This window comes from Varroa jacobsoni, unplaced genomic scaffold (assembly GCF_002532875.2).
Source record: "Varroa jacobsoni isolate VJ856 unplaced genomic scaffold, vjacob_1.0 scaffold_767, whole genome shotgun sequence".
NCBI lineage: Eukaryota > Metazoa > Arthropoda > Arachnida > Mesostigmata > Varroidae > Varroa > Varroa jacobsoni.
In genome coordinates, this window is record NW_019213669.1 from 133,691 (window position 1) to 141,723 (window position 8,033).

Sequence of the window (8,033 nt, forward strand, 5' to 3'; positions counted from 1 at the left end):
CTATATATATATATATATATATATATATATATATATATATATATATAGTTTTAAGAATAATTTTGGCACCAGAATAATTGTACGTGAACCCTGTTTATACAGAACACCGTTTTATTACCAGCAGTTATATAAATTATGTTTCCCCTCACACATATTTGTCCTCACTATGACAGAGGTTGATATGACGATTGAATACATTTTAAGTATCGAAGAACAAGCTTTTTTTCTTCTATCCTCAAATAACCTGTTCCTCATAAGAAAGCAATCTACTTTTACAGCAAGTAGCACAACTAGAAATATTTATCGCTTGTCTTTCTGCAGATTGCCGGACGCCGTTGATAATTTATTGATTAATGTTATAATGCAATAAACAGGTTTTGCTGACAGATAAGTATCAATTTTAATTAAAAATCAAATTTTCTGTCGCCTCACAGTTAAGCGACCCGTAACCTCAACGGGGCATTTTCGAGTTATAGACTTTGGCCGACACCGTGCGCTTTAAACATCAACTGGATTAAGTAACGTTCTGTAGAGACTTCTTTTTAGGATCAATGGCGTTCCTGTTGATTTCAATATTAAGGAATTCACACAATGTTATGTTGAGGCAAAATTGTAGGCTTTGTAGACCTTGATGATCCGTTCATTCGCCAGGTGCTGTTAAAAAATTGCACGTTTTGCATCCTTGAATAATGACACGTGGCATAGGTCAGACATTCGCTGACGTATTTCCGGTTTGTGATTATTTTCGATGAGTATAACCGTTTAAAGGGATCAATCTACTTTGAACGGGTAACGGAATTAGTATACGCGAATTTGAGACAGCTCAAATTGTCGAAGTCTCGGTCGAAGACTTTCTGACAGTGAGATTGCTCAACGATTGAAACGTAGCCCATACAACTACGTCATTAATGATAACGCCATTACTATGCTATTATATTGCCATGGCGTCATCAATGTTAGGGATTCTACAAACGCTCCACAAACAAATCGGATATGATGCAATGGCCACTAAAGAACGCTGAAAGCTGTCCAAGAGCCTAAATGAAGTTCAGGCTGTCAAGAGTAATTGCTCAACATATGGATAGTGTACCGAGGAAATTGCACATGATAAACAGATTGAGCGATGAATACGTTTTTTGTGTGTGTACATTTATTTAAACATATATTTGTCTTGTATTCTAAACCATAAATTTATTCCTGTTACGTGCATCATGACCAACGATTGGCTATCGCCCACGAAATCATGTGGAGCTCTGATGACCTAATTTCCAAAAGAAAAGACTTTTCAGTATACTAGTGATTTTTTTTAGCCAAGCTATCGATCTTTGCGTAAAATAAGTCTAAGTATTTTACATCCGGTCTAAACCAACAGCTGTTCTCTTCTCTAAAATTCGTGCTACGTTCGAGTTTTAAAAGCAAGACAGTGAGAACGTTAAACAAAAACTTCTGGATACTACGAAGGGACTTGCATGCAAAACACGTCCGTGTTTTATAAACGGTTACACTTGGTGAAGCCTCTCTCTTATCTTGTAAAAAAAATTCATCCGATACTACGTTCGGCTTTCTGCGATGTGAGGTGAGATGACAGGGGTTTTTTGCCGGCAGACAAACCGGTTCTGGTGCAACCTAATTCGATCGTTTTTTTTCTGTTACATAGGCTTGCCCTCTTCGATTGTGGCTTCATATAGCGACGGCTTCGCATTTGTGGGAAATTCATAGGCGCGCCAAAATATCTATTAAGGCTCGATCATCGTGATCTTGTAGTGTAGCTTTGTCTGCCAAGCGAAATGTGGGAACATCAATATTAAAACAGCTTTGACTACTCTTGGACAGGCGCACATGTGACATCATCATTATTATTATAACTCGAATTAGATCCGGATTTTCGTTTCAAGTCTAAAGACTGAAATAACAGACAGCAATGTGTACGATAAACGTCGCTTTAGATGTCGACATCTGAACCAACGAGAAAGGGTTGCTAAAATAACATTTACTGATCAGGTTTATTTTCTTTAGGTATTTAGTTTATATTCGAGATTTGCTAGACCTCTCTACGTAATTACGGTATGACTATTTTATATAAAATCAAACACGACCGCGCAAATAATACGCCTACTTAAAAAAATTAAAGAACATCTTTTTGGAAAACATTGTAATATAATCCAAGAATCTTATATAAAAATTTTTACATGGGCCTTTAGCATTATCAAGCAAATTAAACACAAGGAAAAGCCATAAAAAGACCGTAGGCTATGATAAAGTCCCTATGTGGGTAGCAATGCTAAGAAAACCTTCCTACAAAGACGAAATAAAGATATATAGTAAGCGATTGGTCGACAGTCGCATTAATCTCTTACTTTTACTTAAACTTGATGCCAAAAACCGAATTGTAAACAGGAAACAAATATCTACAGCAATACTAGAGAGCGCAGAAACAATTTAAGCGAAAAAGTCGAAAGTCGCGATCGACATTACACATTTGCCTCGGATCGATCACCGCGATATATGATTATCTATTACATTGATGGGCATAAGATATGTATATATAGTATGCTGCGGTGGGGCTGAGCAATGTCTGATTTTTTCACTAATCATTGCCGCTTACAGGTTTGTCAGCTGAATCATCTGCCAAACGCAAAGATAAAAATTGACAAACCGTCACGTAGGACAGCCCACTGATGTTGCGTCCAGAGAAAACTGTCTACTTGCTTACAAGCAGTTAACTGAATATGTCCAGCGCCTCATTCGAATAAAAGTGGCAGTAACAACGATGGTTGCAAAACACGTGACGGTGTTTCTTAGGGTTTAGCCCGCGACTCAAAACTGTCTATCAGCAACCGCTTTAAATGATGTAAAATGTCAAATTTTGAAAAAATAGAAAATACGTTGTACTACGACGCTTTGCGCTACAGCTGAAACGTGAACGAGGCCGCAGAGGGTTACAATCGTACTGTTGTTGGATTGGTCTTTTAGTTCGCTCTTAAATATGTTCCTATATAATATATAATAGCAGAACATGATATATCATATGCCTTATGATTATCACTTAGTTGCTGACGTTACAGCCTACAGACTGTTTATTTTTTATTATTCTGCAAGGGCTATATGATTAACAAATAACCACCCTTCTAACAATTAAGTTATCACACATTTGGGCCTCCAAGCCACGAAACATGTAAGCAATATGCCCTTAGAGCTCTAAGTTGGTTAAGAGAAGAAAGAAATCAGCAGGGCTAAATTACTATGATCGAAGTGAAAAATCATCGTACACAACCTAGACACTAATACTTGCGGGAGGTTTTTAATTGAAACCCTAAATGTAATGAATTCATGTGTCAGTTACTTGCGACGTTTTGCGTCAGGCAAATTAAATTAATCTGACATATTTGTAAGAACATTTTGAAAGAGGTGGAGTAGAAAATACTCCAAGAAAAAATTAGTTTCTGAATTAACCTTTACTGTTATTTTTGCTTGTGTATAACCTTTTAGTATTCGTTAATTCTACTTAACATAACAAATCTGTTACTCTACAATCAAGACAGCAGAGAACTTACAGAAAAAATTTGATATAAAAATGCTCGTATAAGGGATTTCCAACAGCCCAATGAGATTTGGTGGAATTTTTTTAATCATATTCGAACGAGGGCTTAAATGGCTCTGTTTTTCGTTTTTTTTAGCGCTGTTAGTTATTTATGTCATGAGAACATGTTCCCGTAATCACCTATTTTCAAGTGACTTGCCTTAATCGGAGTGGGTCTTCCAATTTTGCCTTATGGGTACTAATGGGCGCTTCGGCTATCTGTCCTGTGTGTCGTAAGTGGGTACCTCGAGTGCGCGAAGCCAGCACTGAGAAATATTATTAATACAATTAGTTATCTGCGGAACGTTTTCAATTGGCTCCCAGATGGAAACAGACTTTTAAAATTAGGAAATAGGTCCAGTTTTCGTGTATTTGTCTGGTTGTTATTGGATTGATGAAATTATTAATGGACATTAATAACTGTACTAACAATTGTATTGAAAGTACAAAAACAGATGCACTGATTTGTGTAAGTTGCACCGAAGACTGCACGGCTCAAAATAGCAAGTGTTGTCGTTGTGGCATTCTGTTAACTGACTTTTGCTTCTACGTAAATATTAACTGTTTTTCATTTAGAGATATACAGTTTTGTGTAAGTCTATCTAAATATAAAAGTAGATTTTCAAAAAAGAATATATTATCAGACAATCTTTTTATAACTGTGTGAAACGTCTACTCATAAATAATAACCCAGGCTCTTCAGCGTCAACCAAACAATTGTTCGTTATGTTTTCCTGTATTATTCAGTGCGTCATGGTGGTCCTTGTTTGGCTATGCTACGAAATAGTCGGGGTGTCGCCACATTGCTTGGGAGTAAAACGAAATACTGACACATTACCATATTGATGATTGGTCTCGCCTTTCGTACGGTGGCGCCAGCTAGCCCGCTCGCCACAGATAGTGGAACTACAAAGATTTAGTATATGATTATTATACATAGACAAACGTATGCATGAGGAGATGACGCGAATGGTAACATAGCAAATAAACGAAACATTTTGTAAATGAAAGAGTTGGCAGTGCTGTATCTACGCTATCAGAACTACAATAGTGACGTACCACAGTCGTAGCTCTGATGTGCCAAGCTAGGTCTGGTGCCTAACGCACGTTGTTAGAAATAAGACACTTGAGCGAAAGCTTAAGAAATCAGCCGGAGCTTTGAACTCTGAAAAATTACCAGTTGTTTGTTCTATAGCCGTAATCGATAGCATGCTATTAATTTGCCTTCATAAACGTGCCTTTGCGTTGTTTCTTTTAAAAGCACACGCCATATGTGATACACTATTTTTCAAGTATTGAGAGCTTTAAGATTATATGGATATAAATCAACAAGCTACGGCTGTTGATGCGTCCAACTGTATGCTAACTGGTGACATTTTACCTTTGGGTTTCGATGTTTTTAAATAAATAGGTTAATCAATAATTTACCCACACACGTTTGTTTATTACATCTTTTATAACTGTTATGTTTAAGAATTCAATTTTAGTTACAGAGACGGACCCAGGGAAATTACACCTATGAACTTTCTTTAGACTGAATCTACCTTGATGCTAAAAATATTTTAAACGTTGGGACGTAAACATTTGCTAGTTTTTTAATATATATATATATATATATATATATATAAACTAATCAAAAGTCTTTGAACTGAATGAGATCTTTTATTCAGAGGAACTTTTTTTCAATAAGATTTAGCATGGTTTTAGGTGAAGATCTCGACAGATAAAGGAGAAATTCGGTACGGTCACTTGAACAGCTAACGTCTGTCCAAAATTGACCTACCATCTAGGGGCGAAACGGTAGCTCAATTTATAAAACAAAAGCATGGCATCGTTTTACTTATTGGATTGACATAAAAAAAAAAAAACAATTGTAACGTGAGTGCTGAATCTATACACATTACCGGTTCGATAGAATTACATAATAATTATCAACAATAGGTTGCTGCTTTACAAGTACAAACAGATAGAGCTGCCCCGATGTTATCTCAAATATAACAGCAAGCACATGAAAAGCGCGCAAAGCAACGGGAATATCGGAGCGGAAATTGTCACTGCCACTAAATACCTTTTGGTTTTCATTGTCAAAGTAAATCTTTGCGCCATAGGCGTGGGTAAATAATAGCTTTATAATTGGATAAGCTCGAACTCACGATTCTTAACGATGAAAGTAATACCTTTATCAAGAAAAATGAGAATGGATTTGTCGAATGTCGTTTCGATGTTATTGTAGTAATTAGGAATGTGTAATACTTCAGGTGGATCATTTAGCAGCTACCCTCTCAGATCAGATACGCTGCACTGCGGGCTGGCCTTGTTTTTTGGACGGAATATCAAAAAGCAATCCGAAAAATTCGAGATACAGGTATTGACATTATTATGGTTTTAACTACTGCTGATAAATAGGGTAAACAAAGCCTAAGGTATCACTTAACCTAAAACACGCTATTCACATTGGCTGAGCAATCAAACTACAGGAACAATGTCGACAGCTAAACGCAATGTGCGGCGAAAAATGAACACATATTTAGAGAAAAGTTCCAGGATCGGATACTACCCGGCACTAATAACGCTGGCTTTGGCTCTGTCCCTAAGTATGTGTGTCCTATGAATTGTGAAGGATACTAAGAGATCTAATGTGAGTGCACCGGTAACCAAACTTCCAACGACATTAGCCTATGTATGTTAGGAATTACATAAAGTACCATTATCGAACGATTATAATCATAGGTACTACGTCGTACTGTTGATTGCATAAAACGATCTTCTCGATGATCAAGCAAAAGCTGCAAAAAATTTATTTGTTGTCAGTGGCTCCTTCAACCCGGTGTAGGAAGCTGTCTCGGCGGTAAAACAAGCGGTGGATCTATTTGATTCCTTTGGGTACTATGATTGAGCTACGACTTTATGTAAACAACATTATTTCATAGTGAATAAGAATCTCTTTAGCAATCCTATGTATGTGGTAGAGAACTTGACGTGTATTCGTTACCTGCCGCGTTTTCATATGTACCACAACTTCCGTATATATAATATACCTGCTGTAAATTTTGAGAATACAAGTCTCTAAAATTATTCTGGAAATCCACTGTTTTCCTGCATGGCAGCACCACAATGGGATTCAGTCCACCAAGGAATATACTTCTGACTGTCAATATGGTTTTTTTTTTAATTACCTTTGTCACTACCAATCAGCCTGTCACTAGAAAATTAAAACCATGGCTGTCTTTGTTTTTGTTCCAGTCATTGATTTTAGTCATCATTGAAATTACTGGACAGTTAAAAATAAAATACAGTGATTTGATTTTTCGTAGAAGGGTGTCTCTGCCTGCATAATAAAAGCAAAACTATCAGTTAATGTTCTATAACTTTTAAATACCGCTTGTAGCCTATAGGAGAATATATAGAGCCCTCAACCTTGTTTTTAAATCGAGTAGAACCTGCATAATTAAGCTTGAAATGTAAGTTTAGCCCTGGAAAAGTTGTTTATCGTTTTAAATGTGCGGCTTATGTATCACTCTGTTACACTGCGTTAACGTGAAGCTTTTAACAGTTACTCTTGAATGTTCCATTCTACAAATGCACTTTATTTGTCAGCTTCTCCATCCTAATAAATATAAGCTTGGCATTATTTGGCTGTAAAAACTCAGTCTGCAAAATAATTTCACAAATTTTCGCTAGAACGTCTGCCGCGTGGATTTTTTTGGAGCCTTTTTGGAGGCTCTTTGTTCTAATATGGTACTCCCACAAATATTTTGAAGCTAAAATTGCCTATAAAGCTAACGATGTTCAGTAATTACGGAAGGTTCCTGCTTACAGCAGTACACAACTGCGGTAGGTTCCTATTTTCTTCAAGTAACGCAAAAAACAACTATGATGTAAAACGCTCGCTTATACCGTGGCCGCATACAAGTTCACTGTGACTTTAATCGGCTGAGTGAGTTGCATTTTATCTATTTGTCTTAATCGTTTTGACGGAGCGGAAGTATGAAAACGTGATGTTTCATCGAGACCTAGTGATTTACGATAAATATACCTGTTTCACGATAAGAAAGCAATTTTAGCTCTCTTCTCCATTAACGGCAGTTAATTTTCGGGTTACTACTAGAATATAAAGACACGCTTTTGTAACAAAAAAAGCTGTCGATCTTTATGGTAAACATGTTTAGTCTAAATATATTAAAGATGCCAGTTCGGTTGGAGATACTTTTTACACACTGTAACGTAAAAATAACAAAGTCAAATCAATATTAGATATTAAAATTATTATTATTATTAAATTATAAAATTAGAATATATCAAGCTTTCCAACTTGCCAACTGAGTCAGTACTGAATGAAGGCCTTCAGAATTTAGTGGAAGCGGCGAAACTCTTGTTCCGTCAAATATGCCGTTATGTCCGAGGTTAGCGATTCGACTTGCCCGCCAATGAATCGTTCGTCTGATTTAGGTAG

General features: G+C 36.5%; 1 protein-coding gene and 1 long non-coding RNA gene across 4 annotated transcripts in view; one reads left to right on the top strand and one right to left on the bottom strand.

The window, feature by feature from the left end:
* LOC147753073 (uncharacterized) overlaps positions 1-4,974 on the top strand; it is a 6,349-nt gene extending 1,375 nt beyond the window's left edge. The window contains exon 2 of one of the 2 annotated variants that reach the window (XR_015312325.1): positions 2,608-4,974. This is a non-coding gene — a long non-coding RNA (uncharacterized LOC147753073). The remainder of the gene's footprint in view (positions 1-2,607) is intronic. The other variant, XR_015312324.1, reaches the window with a different exon arrangement.
* Positions 1-8,033, bottom strand: part of LOC111263454 (uncharacterized) — a 38,244-nt gene that overhangs the window by 13,813 nt on the left and 16,398 nt on the right. The gene's annotated exons all lie outside the window — the stretch shown is intronic.